This window comes from Taudactylus pleione, unplaced genomic scaffold (assembly GCF_031769625.1).
Source record: "Taudactylus pleione unplaced genomic scaffold, aTauple2 ptg000191l, whole genome shotgun sequence".
Taxonomy (NCBI): domain Eukaryota; kingdom Metazoa; phylum Chordata; class Amphibia; order Anura; family Myobatrachidae; genus Taudactylus; species Taudactylus pleione.
The window spans coordinates 3,750,959-3,775,895 of NW_028284593.1; positions in this window are offsets into that span (position 1 = coordinate 3,750,959).

Genomic DNA, 24,937 nt, shown 5'->3' on the forward strand with positions numbered 1-24,937 from the left:
GCTGTTGGCTGCGAGAGCCTTCATTACGGCAATGCACCACCGCTAGTTCCATCCCTGCACTCCAGTATCAGTGATCGCGCTGAGAGAAAAAAATTGTGGGTCCCAGTGACCCCTCACTTTATAAAATTGGGGTCCTAATCCATTGTTTCCGGGTCCCATCACATATGCGGGGTGAGGGCAGAGAGCAGCTGGCGCAGTACTGGTGGGAAGCAAGCAGGGGGTTAGGGGCGGGCAGAACTCTGGGGCAAGGTTAGATAGCAGCTGGCACAGTTCTGAAAGGCAAGAATGGGGTTAGGGGGAGGGGTTAGAATAGCAGCTGGGGCAGCCCTGGGGGTAGGGAGGGTGCAAGTGTAGATAGAGGCTGGTGCAGTACTAGGGGCAAGAAAAGTTAGGGACAGGCAGTACTGTGGGTAGAGAGGGGGTAAGGGTAGATAGCAACTAGTGCAGTAGGGCAAGAAGGGGGTTAGGGGCAGACAGATCTCTGGTTGGGAGGGGCACAAGGTTAGATAGCAGCTGGCACAGTACTGGGGGGCAAGAATGGGGCTAGGGGGAGGGGTTAGAATAGCAGCAGGGGCAGCCCTGGGGGTAAGGAGGGTGCTAGTGTAGATAGCAGCTGGGGCAGTGAGGGGGCACGGGTCGATAGCTGGCACAGTACTGGGGTTAGGGAGGGGGTAAGGGTAGATAGCAGCTAGGGCAGTACTTGGGGGCAAGAAGGGGGTTAGGGACAGGCAATAATGGAGGCAGTGCTGGGAGTAGGGAGGATGCAAGTGTAGATAGATATGTGGGGCAGTGAATCTGTCAATTATAACTATCACTGTTATTTCTTTCTGAAGTACTTCATTGAGATTTTGTGAAGGCTGTCACATAACTTTTCGATTGTGCCTTTACTTTGAATATGTCAAAAGATAAAGGGAAACAGGAGGTGGAGCCACCTGTGCTGGCTTCATGTAAATCATGTAATGGTGCGTACACACTACACGATATGCTCCCTGAGCGATATCGTGTAGTGTGTCCCCGGCAGGCTGTACTCAATGTCGTTCATGACATTGAGCATAGCCGCTGAACGATATCATTAATGATATCGTTCAGCGCCGGGCTCTCTCCCCCATTCCCCAACATGCAGCAACCTGACGAGGTCGTCAGATTGTGCTGCATGTTCAGGCGATGGACAATGTCGAAAACGACCAGCGGGAGTGCGCATTGATGGTCGTTTCCGACATAAAAGTGCACGATTACTGAGCGATTGCACGATTACGATGTCGTAATGGTGCAGTCGCTCAGTAATATCGCCCAGTGTGTACCCACCATAAGGCTTGTGTGTCCTCACAGGACATAAATGAGGGTTTGTGTGTTGAGTGTTATAAAGTACCACCTTTCCAGTCCAAATGTACCTGTTGTTGGACAAGAGCCATCTTGGGTTATCTCTCTGTCCCAGGTTATGATGCAGGTGGTGGATCGTTTGGCTACTCCATCGATGCCTCCTTGGATGGGGTGTCCACATATACATTTTCAACTCGTATGCATTCCGCAATGAGGGATTTTGATGACCATTTTAGTCAGTGGCACCGACCAGTAGTGACTAAAGTGCCTAAACGTAAGTTGTCTACCTCAGTCTGCCCAACATATGGATTCAGATGCATCATCAGAGGAATCTGATATGCACAAGATTCCTCTCCAGGATTTACTTCTGGGGAGGAGGATCATCTATCTACTGTGGATGTTACTTCTTTGGTGAGGGCGGTTAAATCAGTCCTAAATATTCAGGATGATGAACTGGCTCATAGTAAGAAGACTCCAGTGTTTAAATACCACCGAATGGTGGTCAAAACGAAGTTCCCTGTGTCAGAACAGCTCACTGAGCTTATTGAGGAGGCATGGGGTAGTCCTGATGAGCGGTTTTATGTACATAGTAGGATAAATAATTGTATCCATTCCCACCTTCTGTATGTGTTAAGTGGGAAGTACCTCCTACTGTGGATGCTCATGTAACGCATTTAATCAGAAATGCTACATTGCCTATCCCATCCGCATCTTCTCTGAGGGTATCCACAGATAAAAAGTTTGAAGCCTGTCTTAAGGCAATATTTTCATCATCTGGAGCTGTTACCTGTCCGGCTATAGCTGGAACCTGTGTAGCCAAGGCTGTTGAAGAATGGATTGAGGCATTGGAAAATTCTCTACCAAATGCTACTAGAGAACAGATGATGAAGATCTCCACATATGGGAAATTGCTTCCTTTCTGGGAGGAGCTGCAGTAGATGCTGGAATTTTAGCTTCTAAGGCATCAGCAGCATCCATAGTAGCACACAGGGTGCTTTGATTAAGATCTTGGAAAGCTGATACAGGATCAAAGAGGGCACTGGAAGTTTTACCTTTTCATGGAAAGGTACTTTTTGGAGCAGAGTTGGATAACCTAAATTCTACTCTGGCGGCTTCAAAGTCAGCAGGTCTGCCATCTAAGTCAAATAGTAAAGGTAGGCAGGTTTGTTTTCAGTCCTTCCATCCTCAGGGAAATGGTAAGGTACAGACTTCTAGGTCAACTAGTTTTTGTAAGTCAAAACGACAAACTTATGCAACACGTTCAGCTTCTAAGCCGGAACACAAGCCTGATTAAGTTGGCCTCCTCCTGGGGGATCCCAGGGTGGGGGTCTGACTACTTAAGTTTGTGGATTATTGGCTTCAAACAACTACAGATGCCTGGGTCTGAGAAGTGGTGTCTCAGTGGTATGCCCTCACTTTCAAGAGACATCCCCGCCAGAATTTTTTGCCACACAGCCTCCATCAGATGTGGACAATGCCTTGGCTTTTCTGGAAACCATTCATTCCCTGCTACAGGCAGGGGTAATAACTCCTTCCTTGTTGGGACACAGGAACTGGGACTATTACTCAATTTATTTTTGGTCCAGTAGCCGAATGGGGCATATCGCCCTATATTGAATCTAAAAACCCTCAACAGGTTTATCCATGTTCCCAAATTCCACATGCAATGGTGGCTAAAAAAGGAGCATCTCAACAAAGGTCGACCACTCTGGGTTCCAAATTGGGTGCTTCTCACCACGGATGCCAGTCTTTGTGGATGGGGGGCAGTGACTGGTCATCACACCTTCCAGGGGAGATGGACAAATCAAGAAAGTCATCTGCCAATAAACATTCTGGAACTGCAAGCAATATACAAAGCACTTGTCAGGGCACAGGACCTGCTCCAGATCAGGCCTGTCCAGGTCCAGTCCGACAATGCAACTACAGTGGCCTACCTCAATCATCAGGGTGGCACAAGAAGTTATGCGGTCATGAAGGAAGTGACAAAGGTTCTCATTTGGGCAGAACGTCATCTTCCGGCCATCTTGGCAATATTCATTCCAGGGGTACTCAATTGGGAAGCAGACTTCCTAAGTCACCAGGACATACACGCCGGAGAGTGGTCTCTCCATCCGGGAGTGTTTCAGCTCCTGGTAAACAAATGGGGTCTACCAGAGATAGATCTCATGGCGTCATGCCACAACCACAAGGTCCCCAGGTTCGGGGCCAGGTCCAGAGACCCATCGGCAGCCTTCGTGGATGCACTGGCAGTAAGATGGGACTTCAAGTTGGCGTATCTCTTTCCTTCAATTTCCCTGCTCCCAAGTGTTCTCAGGAAATTCAAGCAGGAAGGTGGAACAGTAATACTGGTGGCTCCGGCTTGGCCCAGATATCATTGGTTCACCGACATACAGAATCTGTTGGTAGACACACTGTATCCTCATGCTCGGGCAGAGTCTGCTAATGTAGGGTCCCTGACGACATCTGGACAATTTCTTTAAAATTTAAACTGGCTCCTCCCCCTCTATACCCCAACTAACTCAGTTTAGACACCCGTGAGGCCGGGTGCTTGTAAGGCTGTCTTAGTCTTATTTATTGTATTTTTAAAAGAGCTTCAATCAAGGCTCTAATAGGCCCACCCGCGACTTCACTAACCACATTGCTCTCCCTGCTAGTCAGGGAGAGCAGCCATTCTCACCACTGCTCTAGCCAGCCAGTGCGTGGGATGCCTCTTCAAAGTCCGATGACCATGTGGCCCAGGACCTGGACACCACCACTCGAGTGCCTGCGCTGGGGAGTCCTACCTAATAGAAGGCTGCCCATTGGCTCGGAGTGTGCTTAGCCCAGGAAGGGGATGTCCCCTCCACTCTTGTTGCGTTGTTCCGGTGGTTGCATGCCATCTTGAAATGGCGCTAGTGACAGGCTGCAGCAGACGGCAATCCTTCCCAGGGACCTGAGAGTTACACTGGGGCTGGAGTGCGGGAGATATAGTGGCTGCATAGGAAGGTAATCCTTGCTTCTTCCCCTCTGTACTGCTGCTCTCTGCCTCAGTGAGACACCAGCCTGTCTTCTTCTTGCTCTGGCTTCCTGTGTCTGTGTGCAACATGTCAGCGAAAGGTAACCCTTTAGGTAGCCAGAAGAATTTTGCCTGCACTAGGTGCAAGAAAGTTTTCACAGGCTCGCTTCGATAGCGGGGCTCTGTGAGAACTGAGTTGGAGGATTCAACTCCTAGTGTATCTGCTGCAGCCCCCCGATGCTCCTGCATGGTTGGCCACATGAGCTGGAGCTATGGCTGAATTATCTCAGGAAATGTCTGTCTCCCGGACGGAGAGAAGAGGAAAGGCTTCTCAAGAATGTACTCTGGTTCAGGGTTTAGCCCACTTGGTTGAGGCTTTAACTCTGGTCTCTTCATTAGAAAGGCTGGGTGACAGGATGCTGGAATTTTCTTCTAGGGGCACTGTTAGGAGTGGGATGTTTTGACACACTAAAAGTCATCTTCTGGTGGCCCTGCAGTCAGGGGCTGATGCTGAGGAGTGTTCCTTTGTGGAGGAGGTATCCCTAGAGGATACTGAGGTGCAGGATATTGAGGCACTTATTCTGGCAGTTTTCAATGTACTTAAGATTTCAGATTCTGTGCACCAGCTAGGAGACCTGCAAAACGTGAAGTGTGGGGACCTGAGGACAGAGTTTGAGAACCACTGCTTTAGGGCATTCTCCAACTTCCTATCTACTTAGCAGCAGGTGTATCACTAAGTCCAGCCTAATGGGGCACATCCAATAGCAGACATAGAAACGTCGTTTCACAGTCTGGTGCTGTGCCTACACTGAATGTTCAGTGTAGGCACATCAATCATCCTCTAACATGCTCAACCTGATATAGTCAGGTTGACCAGCATGTTCGGGCGATGATTGATGTTGTAAACTACCAGCGGGAGCGCGCATCGTTTCTGACATTTACATCCCCGATGTGTGCCTGATTACTGAACGATTGCACAATTATGATGTCATAATCATGCAATCGCTCTGTTATCAGGTAGTGGATACGCGGCATTAGTTGGAGCTTGGGTCAATAAGGCTGTGGAAAAGTGAGTGGATCGGCTGCTTGAAGGTCTTCCGTCAGTCGTTCCTTCAAGAAGACTTGAATTCCCTAGCCGAACACATTAGTGAGTCGGCCATATACCTAGGAGATGCCTCCATGTATGTAGGTCAGGTGTGCTCTAAGATCTCTGCCTCAGTGATTGCGGCTCACAGGGCCCTCTGGCTTTGGTCTTGGCAGGCTGATGCCGAGTCAAAACGGGCAGTGGAGGCCTTGCCATACACCGGCGAGGTCTTGTTTGGCCCAGAGCTGTACAGGTGGATTGCTTTAGATACGGGAGGTAAGAGCCCGTTCCGTCCATCTACCTTGGCAGCTAGCCGATGGCCATTGGCGGGCCTTCCTTTCAAGACCCTAACTAGTTTCGGGCTAACTCCAAAAGGGTCAACATCTGCGGTTCGTGGAGGAAAATCTATAGCACGTCAGCCGGCTCCTGCCAGACGCCCAGAGTCCAAGGCTGCAGACAAGCCAACAGCATGACTATCTCCATTCCCACCTAGGGGCTCACACGGTGGCCATGCGTCTCTGTTTTCAAGGACGTTGGGTTCAAAAACTTGTGGCCCTCGGTTACAAGATTCTATTTCTTTATCCTCCGGTTCTTTACCACAGGTTTAGCAGTTTCCCAGGAGAAACGGAGGGGCCTACAACAGGCTGTTTAGAAGCTTCTTGTTTCAAAAGTGATTATTCCAGTTCTGGAAGATCAGCGCACTTGTGGATTCTAGTCAAATCTTTTTGTGGCTCCTAAGCCAGACTGTTCGGTCTGGCCTAGTTTGAATCTAAAATCCTTGAATAGTTGAATGCATCAAGCTTATCTCAGGTTATCTCAGTTCTGGCCGTTCAATTCAGCAGGTTTCATTCCAGGCCCTTTCACCTGGACCTACTATCCCAGTGGTCAGGTTTCCAGCTCCAACTTCACCGGCTGTTTTGCCTTTCCACCAGGACTCGCTTGTCACTCCTTTGGTGGCTGCAGACCGAACACCTTTTGGCAGATCTATTCGGTGTATGGATTGGACTCTCCTAACCACTGACGCTAGCTTGCACGGATATGGGGCAGTGGTCCAGCGCAGGCAGTTTCAGGGTCTCTGGCCATAGCAGGAGTCTCTTCCAATCAATGTGTTGGAGCTCAGGACGGTTTACAGTGCCTTGCTCATGGCTGCTCCCTTGCTGGAGGGTTTACCAATCCGGGTTTGCCACGACACTGTGCACAGTCTACACTCAGATATGCCAACCTGATGTAGCTGGGTGGTTGTGACATGGGTTTTACCTAAGCTGCCACCACGAAGAGTATTAAAATAGCGCTCTTACATTCGCCAGACACTTAATTCTCACTTATATTCACAAGTATTACACAAGTATAGCATGGGCCTCTCCAGGCACGTGAATTCATTAGAGCATAGTGATAACGCTGATAAAGTTTTAGGATTTATTGAGAAGTATCTCCAGAGTTAAATTACAAGGAAAATAGGTGAATAAATAAGACATACAGTAATAAATGCACAGTTTGATTCAGATATAAGAAAATGATAAAGTATCAGAATCATAAGGTATCTTACGCTGAGATCTGTGTGGAGGGAGACCACCATAGACTGACATGGGGAGCACTCCTTAGCTCTCAGCTACTCCCTGGAAGTGAACAACTAGCAGTGTGGACTTCTGAGCATTATAGTTCCATGACCTGCTCTCCCCCAGCAGCCCCCACCCCTTTCAGGCTCAAAAATACTGTCCTTTGCTCTCCCGGGGTCTGTGTAGATGCAAATTAGCACCACTACAAGACCTGACACTAATATACGTTCCTGGACCTTTAATGTATTTTATGGCAGGAAGACTGCTAGCATAAAGTGTTACAAATGACCCTTCTAGCAGCCAGTGTGACTGTGTACTGGACCTGCATCATGGCCCCCTAGTATGGGAGCAAACATTACATTCAGGAAGCTTTGTCTTCAAAGGCCACTTGACCCTTTTGTCCTGATTAGCTTATGCAATCCAGCTTTGCCATACTGTACCCATTCGTAACAAACAGCCATTCCTGAAACAGAATTATAATAACGCACACACTTTATCCAGAGCACTCAAAATACATAGTCATGACACGGGGCTTTGATCGCCGTAACCCATGGCGAGTGTCACAGGGTACAATCGGACAACACCACGGCTGTAGCACATATAAATCTACAAGGGTGAACGCACAGCCATGCGGGAAGCAAGTTGCATTCTGGGGTGGGCAGAACTTCATGCAGGGGCCATCTCCACTGTGTTCATCCCGGGAGTGGACAAATGGGAGACGTATTATCTCAGTCGTCTGGATCTTAATCCGGAGGTGTTCCAGATGCTGGTTCAGCAATGGGGTCAACCACAGATAAATCTGATGGCCTCTTGTTACCACACTATTGTTCCAGGATGTGGGATCCGTCGACAGAGGATGCTCTAGCTGTTCCGCGGCAGTACAGGTTGGTTTACCGGTTTCCTCCTTTTCCTTTGTTACCGCGAGTACTCAAACGCATCAAGAGAGTGTCTGTCACAGTCATCTTAGTAGCCCTGGATTGGCCTCGCATTGTACTCTAACTTGCTCATCCTGCTCCTCACGGACGTTCCGTGGTCTCTGCTGCTTTGGAGGGATTTTTTTCAGTGAGGTCCTTTCATGCTGCTAGGCTGTTATAGCGGGGCACCTCGCCCTGCCCAATTTGAAAAAGGGCAGAATGCGCCCTGCCCTTTTGGCGGTGACCCACTAAGACAACATCCCTGGAGCAGTCCCTACCCACGGGCTGCAGTGTGCCACGGGTGGAAAAAATCGCTGTGCAGCGCTCACTGCCGGTGAATAGATGCTGTGCAGCGCTCACCTCCAGTGAATAGATGCCGTGAAGCATGTACTGCTGGTGAATAGATGCCGTGTGCATAGCATCTATTCATAGAGGGGAGTACTTCGGGGCAGCCCAGTCTGTCACGCCCCCAACAGTGATGCAAGGGACGGGCTTAACGAAATGCTCTTTATCATGGCCATGCCCCCTTTTGAGCACTCATTAGAGTGCCCTTTCTACAGTTCGGCGCTGAACATAGAATCAACACTATGTATATATAAAAACATTAGGAACATGCATAAAATAAAGTCTTACTAATTTTGTAGTTTCAATGTGTTTCACAGAAAGGTCTGCTTCCTCAGGCAGTAAGCATTGTCCTTCATATAGACAGATGTATAGAGCTTAATTGGAGAATTGAGTGCGAGATAGAAAGAAAGACATTATAAAATTATATTGTGGTTGTAAAATAACCTAGTTAGTGCCGGAGAAATTTGCTATAGAAATTAGATATTAAACTAGGCAGGAGACTGAATTATTTTTGGGGGCTGAGAATTACATTTAGAAGAGAATTTTTCCCTCTATTTCTGCCACTAACGTTTCATCACATACATTATCCTGTGTTAAGGATGATACCTTTTCACAATATGTAACAATACTGAGAAGGGAAAAAAAAGTATTCTATGACTAGCCTTCTAAATATCCATTTCATGAATACAGGATAAATTGGAAAAACACCTCTAAATTTGGGGCTTACCTCAAACAAGTGTTGTATTTTTTGTCTGTTAAGGATAATGCGCAGAGCTGTCCAAGGTTAATGGCTCCATTAGTGTGGATACTCCCAGGATTGCAAAACTAATTGCAGCAGTTTCGCTGCCGCTTAAGTGTGGTTGGCCTATTCCTCTGTGCACAACAGCAGCCCATGCAGAGGTGCTCCCAATCCTGGGATATTTGAAATTTCTTGGCTGCAAGAAATGCTCTATAAAAGGTAGCAGACTGGTGTACCTAGGTAGTCAGCCAGTTCTCGTTTGCACCATAGAATGATACATTCCAGAAACTGCAGAAAAAGGTAAACACCTTCATCTTAGCACAATATAAAAAGCAGGATTTATGGTTTTACCTTGTTAAATAATTTTCTTTGACTCCATATGGGGCACAGGGATTACTCTGGGTATAGCCTGGAGAGGGAGACTCTGGACACCAGTTACAATTTTCTTCCCAGCAGCCACCTGGCTCTCTCACCACTATACCCATCCACAGGTCCGCCAGTTTGTTAGCAAACCAATGGCAGGAGGAAGGAGAAGGAGAAGGAAAACCAAACACACTCGGAACCCATGTCAGAGAAAGGTGCGCCAAGAATCTGCGTAAGAGGAAACCTCGCAAGCCAGGTGTGTCAGAGTGGGCACCCTGTTCCCTGTATGGAGTTCTAGAAAGGGATTTAACTAGGTAAGACCATAAATCCTCCTTTCTTTTTCCTCCACTAGGGGGCACAGGGATCACTCTGGGACGTCCTAAAGCAGTGTTGGCTAACCTTGACACTCCAGCTGTTGTGGAACTATATATCCCAGCATGCCCTGCCACAGTTTTAGCATGCCCTAATAGCAAAACTGTAGCAGTGCATGCTGGGTTATGTAGTTCCATAACAGCTGGAGTGTCAAGGTTAGCCAACACTGTCCTAAAGCTTTCCCCAGATGGGAGGGGACGCTCCTGGGATGCACTGGGAATCCCCTTTGTGCCTGAAGACGCGAAGGTGATAACTGCATAATAAATAATAAAAGTGTGGGCAGAGAACCATGTGGCAGCCGTACAAGTTGTGCCACAGAAATGCCACGTTTAAGCCACCCAAGAAGGTCCCACTGACCTGGAAGAATGAGCAGTTACCACAATAGGGGCAAGAGATCCATCACAGAGTGTGGCGGATAGCCAAGAGGGGCCACCAGGATAATCTGTCAGGAAACCAGCCGCCCTGCTTGTGAAAATCGAACAGGACCACAGAGAACTGAGCTCTGGGTCTGTTCACGGAAAAAATACCGGAAGCCTTAATTCCTAGATTCATCCTTCGGTGAGGAGTCCGGAACACTACAATCCCAGGTAGGAGAGGAACCGAGAGACAACTCTGGGGATGAACCCAACCGAGACCGCAGAATGGCCCGATCTGAGTATAAGATCAGAGAGGGGGAGTGTCAAGATGCTCAAACAGACACCCACCACTTTAAGCAATGGCAAGAAGTAAGAATGCTGTCCCAGTAAACCAACCACAATCAAGAACTCCTAAGGGAGCCTACCAAAGAATCCAATCAACCAAGAAAAGGTTCGATGGAGCCACCTGGTAAGAACAACCGGTAACTGCACCCAGAGGATGCCCTAACAAAAGAGAACATCCGAACCTCTAGTAGGCGCAAATTCAGTCGTTGAATGATCTGGGGAAGAAGCCTCTAACAGTTCCAGAGCCGGCCACAGACATTTTGGTGCCCTAGGCAAGATTTTGAGTGGAGCAGATAATCCCACCACCAATCTAAGGCACCCATTTATCAACGAAGCATAAACCCTTTAGCGATCGTTAAAGGAATTATGCCTTCTTTTCTGGATTTAACAAACAGCGATAATCAAAGATTACTGCTCTTTGTCAAGCATCGCTCTTGCTATCTTTTAGATGGCGAGTGTAACGTGGCCCCCGTTGCTGCAATGAGACCCAGTGGTGCCTTTACGGCTTCGGCGACGCCTTTCGGGCACTGCTGGGTCCCCGTGTTATGCACATGCACTGACGGACCGTTGCGCATGCGCATAACACCGGAGCCCTGACACTGGCAGCGTTAGGCAGCCAGCAGCCCCGCGGAGGAGGACTTCACGGGACCTCGCCGGAGGGTTAAGTATTGGTAAATACCAGTACATTTTTAGTTTGTATCACAGAGATACTAAACGAAAAATTGCGCTGGTGTTTACCATCATTGATAAATGGGGGTCTAAGTGTTTATACGTGGACGCCAGGAAATTATTTTTCACATCCTAGTACGGGCAAAATTTATCACATCAAATATGTACTCAATTGCATGTCATCTTTCATCATTTATTTAATTAAGTGCCCGTGTGGGATGGCATATGTCGGTAAAACTACCAGGACGGCAAGAGAAAGAATGGCCTTACACAGATCAGCAATTAAAGCTGCACTACTGGGGCGAACATTGGAGCAGCCGGTGGGTAGGCATTTTGCCGAAAAAGGACACAAACTTCAGGACCTCAAACATCAATTAATAGATCATGTACCCAAGAATCCAAGAGGAGGTGATCGAGCGGGCAAATTGTTACAAGTGGAAGCACGATGGATCTTCACTTTAAATACCATGAATCCTTATGGGCTCAATGAAAAAATCCAGTGGAATATCTTCAAATAGTACTCATTGACCTGATTCTTTTATATAATGTTATTTTTTGTCTTTTTTTAGTACTGATTGGTATGTTATATTCACATGATACACAAAGCAGACATTATAGTTTATCATATACATCACACACATTTATAGATTCATTACATTACTTCACTCACAGTTTATTTTCATTCACAGATTTTTTACGACATTTGTACACGTTTTTTAGTTTGATTCACATTTTCACTTTTATTGTCACACACATTGTTATTCATTTATTCATCTAAGTACACATTTCATTAGTTACATCACTTATTCCCATACACTTTACTAATTAGTATTTCACACTGTTTTCAGTGGATAACTTTGGTTATATATTTTTTTTTATATATGTGGATCTAGGTAATTTTTTTAATATTATATCATATTGCATACATGTATATGTATGCTGAAGATTTTCTGATACATTGGCTAATAGATAGGATGTATCATAATTGTATTTTTTGCTACATACTGTAGTGTTTATATTTGATCCTTTACATCTCATATTGGGTAATTTTTGACCAGATTATCCTGTCTTAGTATTTATTTCTGGCTGATTCTATTTTTAATAGCTTCACATGTTTTAATAAATGTATAATTTTTGCACACCTTTTTTCTTACGGCAGTTGGTGCCGTTACACTATAGATACTCTTTTCACTTTTTCTTAGGTGATGGTGTTCACTCATGGGAGTCTAGCGTCCTAGTTACCTTGGTAACACCGACGCGTTACTTTGACGTCATCTCTAGATGACACGTGAATAGACGTACACCCAGAAGCCTTGGTATGCATGCAGTAGCACACTTGGCGGGTTTTGTTCTATTTAAGGTATGTTGCATTTTATTCATTATGTTTATGCCTTGACAAAGGGACAGGAGAGTCCCGAAACGTTGGTGGTATGTGTACATAATGTGATTTAAACAAAATATATTTCTTCACGAATCTCCGAGTGCCGCAGCCTGTTTGTATTGGATATATATATATGAGACTTTCCCTGAAGACACCGGAGTTATTATACACAGTGAGGAACAGAGTGCCGGTCCGTGGTTGGCATATATATATATATATATATATATATATACACACACACACACGAAAGGTGCAATAAAAAGCATCTGAAACATTGATATTCCGATCAAGGCAGCGCTTGGGGAGAGAGTCTAGGTAGCTGCACCGGCTCCGGGGTAGGTGGGAGCAGTGGCAGGTGGCGGCAGGCGGGGACAGATAGATAGGCAGAGCTGAGCCCTGGATGGAATGCCCCTAGCATTCTGAGTAGCCCCTAGGCATTTGCTTATAATGCCTATGCCTAGGGCCGGCTCTGAGAGTTCCTCAATAGGGCCTCTACTTCGTAAAGATTTCTGACAGAGGAGGGCTAGTCGGCCTGCCATAGGGTACAACTGACCCCTCTGGAAAAAAACAAGAGCGACCCTGGCAAAGTGAGGCAGGCCAGAATCTGATTGAAGCATGGGCTCGGAGACCAAACACCGACCTCAGCGGAAGACTCATTAGGCGCCGACTGTCTGAGAGGCGGAAGAACTGCTCGGCCGCCATGGCCAAGCTAAGCCACGAGGATCACCATGCTTCCTTCCAAATGCAAGCTGTGAAGTATGAACAGGGGAGGAAAGATAAATAAGAGTGGAAATGTCCACTGTACTGCTGGAGCTACCAATAGGTAAGCTCCAGGAACTCTGGAGCTGGAACAGTATCTTGGTAACTGGTAGTTATGTGAGACACTACAATCTCAGTGTTCGTCAGGCCCCAGCGATCACGATGCACTGAAACGCATCAGTATGTAGAGCTCACTCTCACCTGAGTGAATGACCTGGCAGCTTAGGAGTCCTCTGCTCCAGGAGAACTGTAGGAAGAAAGGCCGCCTACAGAGCCATAAGATGACGCTCCCCCCAACTGTGGGAGCAGCTGACCATCTTAATGGAAGCGCAACTGAGAGCGTCACCCTGATGGCTTATGAGGGCAACAGGTATCACATTGTCGGGCCAGACTAGTACCGAATGATACTGGAGGAGGGGTAGAACCAGACAGAGAGCTCTGAAAACCAACCAGAACAGCAGGATGAAATCTGTAACTGGCTCCCCTGAGCCATCCACTGATCTTAAAGGACTAATGACCAGTTGCATCCCTCCACCCAAGGTGTGCATTGGTGATGAGAAGGACCCCTATTGTGGGTGCCAACGGGAGTGGCTTATAGCCAAATGGGTCCTCTTTAGCCATTTGTAATAAAAATCAGACTGGATTTGTCATAGGGCCCAAATTTCCCTGTGAAGAGGCAGGGAGTGAAACAGAGCAAACTGCCGTAACTCCACCCTGTCAAAGAAATAGATTACAGAGCCCAAGATCTGTCTGGAAGAGTGTAAAACACTCGATAGAGATGCTAGAAAGGAGGGAATGGTAACCGGGAAAAAAGCTCTCCACCAAGGGAAAAGGCTTCCAAATAATAATCCATCCAAGGGACCACCAAAGATCTACCTTCAGACAGAGATGGATATCCAGTGACTGAGCCCTGATGAACAGGTTGAGAGGAGCAGCCATGACTCTCCTCATCCTCATGAAAACAAGGAAGGGCTGAGAACCTACCATAACGGAGATAGCAAAACTGGGAGCGATTGTACTGCACAGCATACCCGAGGAAGCTACAGCACCTGGTATTCCCAGGTGGTTTCCCATCCAAGTACTAACTAAGCATGACCCTGCTTAGCTTACGAGATCAGGCTTGTTCAGGGTGGAGTGGCTGTAGGCTGACTATTTCGGAAGGCAATATGTAAATAGGTCTCATATGTGAAAGGATGTTTGCTAATCTCTAGTCTGAGCGAATGATAAAGCGGAACATGAGAATCCTGGAGTCCCTGCTAGAGCCCAGAGAATAAGGATGGGCTAGAACAAGTAGTCCGGTATCTGACCAGTAAAAGACTGGTAAAGTAACTTGCATCTTCAGAGGCAAGGACCTGGATATTAAGCGTGGAGGTTAGAGGGGAGCGAACAGAGCCTCCCAGAGTGCTGCTCCTGGTAGTGCTTGGGAAACTCGCTAATGCATACGAGTCCCTAATGGGACTCGTACCTGGGCTGTGCTGGTCCCTAGGTGGGAACACAACTCCTCCGACAGAAGTGTGAACTGAACCCACAACTCCAGGGGAGACTGCGCCCTAGACCACTTGCCCTGACCCCAGGCTGGGATTCCTCAAGTGGAAATCCACCCCAACCTGTGGCAACAGACCTGCCCACTGAATGATGGACTAAGGTCATCTATGTCAGGGTCCATAGGGGGAGGAACCCCTTAATCTATAAGGTAGATGCCTGGTGCAGAAGACAGACAATGTATATGGGTACTACCTAGAGACTGTCAAACCCCGGACCACGAGGAACTTCTCTACATACAGAAGAGCCTCTAAGTATTTAAAGTCTGTTGCAGCGTGCCAGGAATGTGGCCAGAGGTATATCCTGGCCACCATGGCAGATGTCTACACTTAAGAGGTTAATTTGACTGTCAATGAACTCCTAATTAACTAGGTAGTAGCCCGACTGCCCCACAAGGGACAATACATTGTCCCTGAATGAGATCCTATCTGGCATCAGCCCAATGGTCCCTAGCCATAGCTGCCCAAGCAAAGCGAGGTATGTGTCCTGGACTAGATAATTTTGAGAAAACTATACAGCTGCCTAAGATAGCAGATCTAGCAAGCCAAGGTGACTGATCCATAGCTGGTAGCGTGTACACTAAACAACAGGTTCTCAAATTCGGTCCTCAGGACCCTAAACAGTACATGTTTTCAGGGTCTCCTCACAGAATCACAAGTGAAATAATTGGCTCTACCTGTGGATCTTTTAAAATGTGTCAGTGAGTAATGACTACACCTGTGCACCTGCTGGGTGACCTGCGTGGGGTACTGAGGACTGAGTTTGAGAACCACTGCACTAAAGCAATGTGCTTAAATATCCAGAAGCCTTCGCTAGAAGGTCCCCAAGCTACAACTCCAATACCAGGTTAATACATGGAGTGGACAGAGCAAGCTTTTCTTCCATCTCCCAGTTCTAAATCATTAAATATGTAATAGGTATATACTGGCGCTAGATTAAGTTGTTGTATATAATTAAAACACAGATATGTGTGCAATTTAAATCACATTTATTTCATCACAATACTGTTAAACATGCTAATAAATAAAACATAAAATATCCCTATATCTTAGGAGCATGAAATCCAATGTCCAGTGAAATCGCTATTGGGGGACTGTTTGGTCCAATTAATAAGACACTGGTGATAGGACTATTGATAATCCATATACAGGGTCCAGCGAATATTTACCAAGTGGATTGTCCTGATTTCTCAGTCCAGATGGTGTATCCTGTGTCCAAATCCTGTTGGTAAAAGCACAGAGTGTAGACTGGATAGGACCCACTTGTAGCTGCTTCCCTTGGATAATAGTAGCCGAGTAGCATATCTCCAATGTGTTACTCAGGCTCCTTAAATACCCTATTCATTATGGATTAGGGCAAACAGCTGCGTATCAATTAAGACTATCAATTGCACACACGTCCGTTAATAAAAAAGACATAATCAGAGTTTAAACTTACATTAATGAAGGCAATCCTAATTACATTTAGAACCAAAATTTCATCTATTACAACAATAAACCATTTAAATCGAGTATACCTTGTTCCCATACACTTCCTGGTTTCGTCCGATCACGTGACTACCACGTGATCCGCAAGCGGATCAGATGATATACCAGCTCATCCACATTGTGTGTACGATGCTGCTAAGCAACGCTCCAACATTGATTAGTCTATACTGGATTTGTTGTCATACACCCTCTGGCTTCACCCGATCACGTGACTATCACATCATACGGAAGTGAACCAGATGATATATTACAACCAATCATCTATTTGCATCACCTTTTGCTAAGCAACCTTCCAGAATACCTGGAGATGTTGATAACCGTTACTAACAAACATTTAGTTATTGCAATTGGTCTTATTACTCATAGCAAATATATAATCCTGTAATTTGTAATTGTCATATTTTATAAAAATTCGTATATATATATATATATATATATATATATAATACATACATTTAGATATTTAAAAAATATACATAAAGTATAACAAAATCACCAATATGACATATTTGGTGAATGTAATATGAACCCCATGCATATCATTAAGAATTCATTGACACTATAGGGAGTTTGCATCATCCTCGGGACAAGAATAAATATTAAAAGAAATTAAATTAAATTAAATAATATAACTAATCTACCAAAAAAATAAATTGATAGCAGTGAATCTATGATCATATTGTGGCATGATAGATCTAGCCATAGCTATTGTATTAGCTTAATAAATGTTTACATGATGATAGATATTACATTCTGATTCATACTAAAAAAAGATATTATTACATTTTCTTGTAAAAAAGGCAAAAAAAAAAAATCATAATACAGAATTCAATTCAATAGTTTCATTTAATCCATTTGGATATAATGAGTCAAATTGTAATGTCCAATAGACTTCCTGTTAGCATAGTCTGTTGTACCTGTCTCCCCCTCGAGCTGTTTTAGGTATCGCTTCTAGCCCTACAACAGAGAGACACTTAGGGTTACTATTATGTGTTTTAGCATAATGACGAGAAATACTATGGTGTGGATATTTATTAATAATATTTCGTCTATGTTCCCTAAAATGAACACGGAGAGCTCTAGTGGTGCGACCTATATAATATAGTCCGCAACCACAAGTCAATAAATAAATAACATAGCATGTTTCACAGTTTATAAAGCTGTTATTATTAAGATGATATTGTTCTTTTTGTGTAGGGATGGAAATAGCGGTCGTCCTTCTGTCCATGTGAGTGCACATGTTGCATCTTGGTTTCCCACATTTATAAAAACCAGATGGTCTTTGTATTAGCCAAGTTGTATCTTTTTTGATTTCAGATGTTGTTATACTTTTTATATTTTTTAGATTTTTTTAGGTGGCTTGGTACAATTATTGTTTTATTGATTTATTTTTTCTATATATAATTTGTGGATCTACTGGTAAAAGATCACCCAAAATCTGGTCATGTCTTAGAATCTGATAGCTACGTTTTATGATTTTTTTGATCTCACTTGCTTGATTATTAAATTTACATATAAAAGCCAGATTATTATTAATCACTTCCTTCTTTTCATAGGATTTATTTGGCTGAAGTAAGGTTTTCCGTTCCATCCCCAATACATCTAGATAGCTTTATCCAATAATTTTTTTGGATATCCACACTTAATAAAAGAATCTAACATGTCTTTTGCCTGTCCCGAAAAAACATCTACATCACTACAATTGCGTCGAAGACGCATTAATTGTTCTTTTGGGATATTGGTTTTCCATGGGTTATAATGAGCACTATTGTAATGTAAATAAGAATATGTATTGACATTTTTGACATAATTAGAAGTTATGATCTGATTATCCACAATATTAAGTGTCACGTCCAGGAAATTTCCACTAGTCTTGTGATAACAATGGGTATAGGTCAAATTGTATGAATTTTGATTTAAAGATTCAACAAAGGATAGTGCTGAACAAAGATCCCCGTCCCAAATAATAAAAAGATCATCAATAATGAATAGGGTATTTAAGGAGCCTGAGTAACACATTGGAGATATGCTTCTGAAGAAGCTGGATATACATTTGCCAGCGAAACGCTTTAAGCTTCACCTCCATCGCTTATCGTTTTGGGGACAACGCCATTTATTCATCTTGGACATTCTGACACATGGTTACTGGGACATCAGCTACTATTATCCAAGGGAAGCAGCTACAAGTGGGTCCTATCCAGTCTACACTCTGTGCTTTTACCAACAGGATTTGGACACAGGATACACCATCTGGACTGAGAAATCAGGACAATCCACTTGGTAAATATTCGCTGGACCCTGTATATGGATTATCAATAGTCCTATCACCAGTGTCTTATTAATTGGACCAAACAGTCCCCCAATAGCGATTTCATTGGACATTGGATTTCATGCTCCTAAGATATAGGGATATTTTATGTTTATTTATTAGCATGTTTAACAGCATTGTGATGAAATAAATGTGATTTAAATTGCACACATATCCATGTTTTAATTATATACAACAACTTAATCTAGCGCCAGTATATACCTATTAAATATTCTATATTTTGTTGGGGCTGACAAACCCTACTGGCTGCTTTAAATAACAGCGCATTAGATAATTTTGTATATTTCTAAATCATTAAATATTTTGCCCCCAGATAGGGGGCGTAGCAGATATTAATCTGATAAGAATAAATGTTGGTTTTAAGAGGTTGGGTAAGAACCACGGCGGCTCAATAGCCATCCCTTCACGAAGGGGTCCCTAACCCTGTCACCCCTAGGGTGCCTAAATCTTACCATTACCCTCCCACTCCCCCGCAGTTAAGTGGCGAGTGCCGCCGGACTTGCCTCAATCATGGGTTATAGTCCCGCTTTTTTTTCCTAAAATTAACTATTTTAGAAAAAAATCACACTTGCTCTGGAAGTGTGAGAATAAAAACCTACCGGCGTACAAAAAAAATAATAATATCGGCACTTAATTGAATAGCAAAAATCCTGCACCTGCAGGAAAAACCTTCGTAGGTGCGGGATTTTTGCTTTTCTCGCCCCCAATTGAATATGCCCCATAGAGGCTGTGGAGAAAGTGCATTAGAACACAGCTCTAGAAAAAGGTTCAACAGCTATGTAACTTTTGTATTTCCCCCACACAAAAGTTATAAAAACAGTGATGTGTAGATTACAGGGGTGTGCCATGAATGATAAAGCACCACAAATAGAGGAATAAAGTGGGACTATGGAGAGAAAAAAGGAGTTATGGTAAAACTTATTTTTGTTAACTCTCTTCGAAGTCCACAGGGAGACAGTGGGCTGTAGGTGGTGTTATGGTCCTGCAGGCCGACCCTCCAAATACACCAATCTGAGAATCGCCCGCCCGTGACTTTTACAGGTTATCTTAGCATGTGTGGTTAACTAAACCTGGTAACTGCCACCAGCAGAAGAAAACTGTATTGCTAAAGCATAAGGTGATCTTCTGCTCTCACCTGTATACACAATTGTCAATACTTACAAAAATAGGTAAGATGAGCCATATGGGGCCTTGGGTCATAAAAACTCAGATCCAGAACTAGAATTAATGTTTAATTCAAGAATATCTTCAAAGTTTATGTACAAAAAGTTACAAAGAATATAATAATGTTAAAAAGAATCACACATTTTATTTTAGTTTTGGAAATTGTAAGTAACTAACAAATTGGGGAAACAAAACACTCAAAACCCGTTGGTTTAAATGGTTTTGGGATGAGGCCTTCCCAATGACAAACTCTGGATCATCTGTATCCTTCGATAGCCTCATGCAGATGAACACTGGACCAGGGTCGAGTCACATTTTTATGCCTGCTCCCAGGCATCCCCTCACCCCACTCCCTGGGGTGATTTTAACCCTTGTCAGCTCAGAGTGGATTGTCCAGCTGGCTGAAGCTTCAGGGTTTCCTGGCCACCTGAGCAGGGGTTCTTTAATTATACATTCAGCTCTTTCTGAAGTTGGGAAGTAGGCTGAGGTCATAAACATACACAGCTGACTAGGTGAAGCAATTCACACCTGCTAAGACAAGTGTCTTTCTGTGTAAACAACTATCCTTTGATCACTGTCCCCAAACAGGACACTGGACTCCTAATGACTGGTTTATCAAGGGTCTGGCCAGCTGTCCTATAATTTCCAAGGACATATTTCTTTCATGCCATATACAGCATGACAGGTTTATGGCTGTTCAGGATGACCGACCTTCCTACAACCCATCTTAGATTACACAGATCCTAGTTCAAAGCATTTTAACATACAAATGATGCTACATAAATATACAAGGGAAAAAGAGGAGATATGGTAAAAACTTACCTTTTGTTATCTCCCTTTCTACAAGGTCCTTAGGGCCCACAGGTGACCTTGGGGTATAGGTGATGACGTAGGCATCGGGCACCATGCAGTTAATTTCTTTCCCCCAGGATGCACTGGTCCCCCTCCATATTCCGCCTCCCAACCAGGGCATCACTCAGTTTAGTAGCAAGCCAGAGGCCGGAGGAGAGTACTGTGAGAGAGAAGGAAGTCTGGAACATACAAGAATCACATTCTCGCTAAGAAGGAGATAGAGACTGTAGACCAGACAACACCCTAGTTACTGTACAGGGCGGGTGCCCTATTGACCCTAAGGACCTCGTAGAAAGGGAGATAACAAAGGTAAGTTGTAACCATATCTCCTCTTTTCTACTTCGGGTTCCTTAGGGTCCATAGGTGACCTTGGGGATGTCCCAAAGCAGTTTCCCTTAAGGGTGGGTATGCTCCTGTACAGAAAGGAGGACCCGACGCCCAAAGGAAGCATCCTGAGAGGCGAAGGTATCAAATAAATAATACCTCACTAAGGTCTGGACTGAAGACCAGGTGGCCGCCTTACAAAGCTGAACAGCCAAGGCGACCCGCCGAACTGCCCACGAAGGGCCCAAAGACCTCGTAGAATGAGTAGATACAGAAGGCGGAGCTGGAAGGCCCTCCCTAGAGTAGGCCTCCAAAATAGTCAGACAAAGTCATCGTGCCAAAGTCTGCTTTGTGGCAGGTCAACCCTTTTTATGGAACCCAAAAAGGACAAAGAGGGAGTCTGACTTTCTGTAGGACCCAGAATGGTCCACATAAATTCGGAGGGCTCACACCACATCCAAAGAGGCCTCACCTGCTAAAAGACCCAGCCTAATAAAGGCTGGAACCACAATTTCCTCATTAATGTGAAAACTTGTCACCACCAGATATGGAGAGCAACACGAAAGGGCCCCCAAATCTGACACTCTTTTAGCTGAAGCAATGGTCAGAAGGAAGATGGTCTTAAACGTAAGCCATTTCAAATTCGCTGATCCCAGTGGTTCAAAAGGCGGGTCCTGCAAGGCCCGAAGGACAACCATCAAATCCCAAGGTTCCACAGGAGGCACAAAGGGTGGCTGAATCCGCAGCACACCTTGTAAAAAGGTGCGCACATTCTGCAGAGTTGCAATCCATCTCTGAAACCACACTGACAGGGCCGAGACTTGTACCTTCAGTGAAGCCAGGCTGAGTCCTAGGTCAAGGCTTGCCTGGAGGAAAGCCTAATCCGGGAAATTCTAAACATCCGAGGGTCATACCCTCTAGGGGTGCACCACTGAAAGTAGGAGTGCCACACTCTGTGGTAAATCCTGGCAGAGGCTGGCTTCCATGCACTCATCAAGGTGTTAACTTCCGCACCAGAGAAGCCCTTCGACCTTAGGAGGGATGCCTCAAGACCCATGCCGTCAAAGCCAATCGACCCAGATCCGGGTGAAGGCAGGGACCCTGTGACAACAGGTCCCAACATTGAGGTAACAGCCACGGAGTGTCTACCGACAGACTATGAGTACCAGTGCCTCCTTGGCCATGCTGGAGCCACCAGTAGGAGCCTGCCTCCTTACTGCTTGAACTTTCTGAGTACGCGAGGAAGAAGTGACACCAGAGGAAAAAGGTACGTGAACCAAAAGGTCCACCTGACCAACAGAGCATCTACTAGTAGAGCACCTGCGTCTGTTGTCCTCGATCCGTACACTGGCAGCTTGTAATTGTGTCGGGAGGCCAGTAGGTCCATGTCCGGAAGGCCCCATCTGTCCACCAGGAGTTGAAACACCTGGTGAAGAGACCATTCCCCTGGATGCACGTCGTGACGGCTGAAGAAGTCCGCTACCCAATTGAGGGCTCCGGGTATGAACACTGCCGATATGGCCGGCAGATGGTCTTCTGCCCATGTCAGGATGCAGGACACTTCTCGCATGGCCGCCTGACTTTGAGTTCCTCCCTGGTGGATGATGTACGCCATCGTCATGGCATTGTCTGACCGCACCTGCACAGGATTTCCTTGTAGGATGTGTCTTGCTCTTGAGAGAGCCAGGCAGACCCGCCCTCAGTTCCAATATATTGATTGGAAGGACAGTTTCCTCTAGCATCCACTGACCCTAAAAGGAGTGGGGACCTGACATTGTGCCCCAACCCCGCAGACTGGCATCCGTTGTCAGTAGACTCCAGTCCGGTATCCAAAAGGGCCGTCCCTGGGTGAGATGCTGAGTTTGCAGCTACCAAGCCAGACACAACCTGATTTCCGGGGAGAGCACTATTGTCTGTGCCTTTTTTTTCGAGATGATCTGTCCCATCGGGCAAGGATCAGTGTCTGTAGAGGCCTCGAATGAAATTGCGCATACTCCACCATGTCGAATGTTGACACCATCGACCCCAGCAATTGCATTGCTGCATGCACAGAGACCCGGCGACTGTGGAGACATCTGCGTACCCGCGTCTGCAACACCGAGATCTTGTCTGATGTCAGGAAGATCCTTTGCTGTTGTGAGTACAATAGAGCTCCTAGCTGCAGCATCCTCTGCACGGGGTTAGAGACGACTTCTCCCAATTTATGACCCATCCATGCGACAAAGCACCAAGATGGTCATCTGGAGGTGATTGAGAAATACCTCTGGAGATCCTGACAGGAGCAACAGATCATCCAGATATGGTAATAGGCGGATTCTTTGCAGCTGCAGATGGGACGCCATCACTACCATAATTTTTGTAAATACCTAAGGGGCCATGGATAGGCCAAAGGGTAATGCCTGGAACTGGAAGTGTTGCTGTTGCACAGCAAACCTGAGAAACCCGAATCTGGTGCCTTTGTCCTCTCTCCCCTCCTGTTGCTATAAAGAAGCAATAGGGAAATGCAGCAAGGCATCCCGGATGTCCAGGGATACCATGAAATCCCCCGGTTCCATAGCCAGTATGATAGTGCGTAGCATCTCCATCCGGAAACGAGGAACCCTGAGGAACCTGTTTATGCACTTGAGGTTCAGGATAGGGCGGTAGGTCCCATTGGGTTTTGCACCAAAAACACGTTGGAATAAAACCCCATGCCCCGCTGGGGCTCTGGTACTGGGACAATCACTCCTGCCTTGTGCAGGGAATATAGCGCTTCCTGTATTAGTAAGGCTTTGTCCTTGTTGGAGACTTCTGAGTGGAAGAATTGGTGAGGGGGCCAGCTGCGAAACAAGAGGGCATAGCCCCGAGAGACCACTTCTCTTACCCAGGCATCTGTTGTGGTCTGATGCCAGCACTGGGAAAACTGCCTCCCACTGTGGGGATCCCCAAAGGGAGGCCCGTCCCGTCATGCTGTGGACTTGTTGTCCGGTTTAGAGGCTGGACGCCTTGTACTCCAAGCTTGCTTTTGGGTCTGCCTGTCTTCCTGACAAATGATTGGCTTTTAAGCCTAGTTTGCACCCTATAGGACCGAAAGGAGAAAGCTCAGGAACTAGAGCAGACAGAGGCTGATGGCAGATGTGGCTGCTGCTAAAGTGTCCACGATCTTGTCTATATCCGGGCCAAACAACACCTTCCCGTTGTAAGGCAAAACTTCCAGTCCCTTCTTAGAGTCCACATCCGCCTTCCAGGAACGGAGCCATAAGGACCTGCGTGCTGTGACAGCCACGGCTAACACTCTCGAGGATAACAAGCTGACATCCAGAGCTGCCTCATTCATATAGGTCACGTATCTTGCCCACCAGGGACAGCTGGTCCTCTAAAGCATCAGGAGACAAGGACTCCTCCAACAGATCTGCCCAGGATTTCACGGCCCTAGCTATCCAAGAGATAGCCATAAATGGTCCGGCCACTGCTCTTGACAAGGAGTAAATGGATTTTAGGCAGTTTTCCACCTTCTGGTCAGTTGAGTCCTTTAAGGACGCAATGGAAGGCATAGGTAAGGTCGCACTTCTGACTAAGCGTGTTACATGGGAGTCCACTACAGGAGGTGAAACCCATTTCTTGAAGTACTGGGTATGCATTGACCAGGCGCTTTTGATGCTGAAACTGCCTCGCCGAAGCCTTCCACGCCTCCTCCAGATGATCCACTAGCTGATCTAACATAGGGAAAATGGCTGTAGAACTTTTAACCCTCTTAAACAAGGGGTGTTTAGATTTAAGAGCCGGAGGAGCATCTTCCTCCTCAATGACCAACACCTCTTTTACTGCTCGGACCAGGCCCGGAATGTAACACTGGACTTGTGCTGCTCATCCTTTGGGGATAGTTCCAAGTCAGACTCTGGTAGCACCCCATCGTCCTCAGAAGACCTCTCATCCTCATCCACATAGGGATGGCGAGGGGACACAGAAGGCCTTTTTGCCAGCACCCTAGGGGTCCTAGATAGTGAATCAGGGTCAGAGCTCGCAGGCGAGTTGACCTGAGACCCTTGTGGTACATTAACC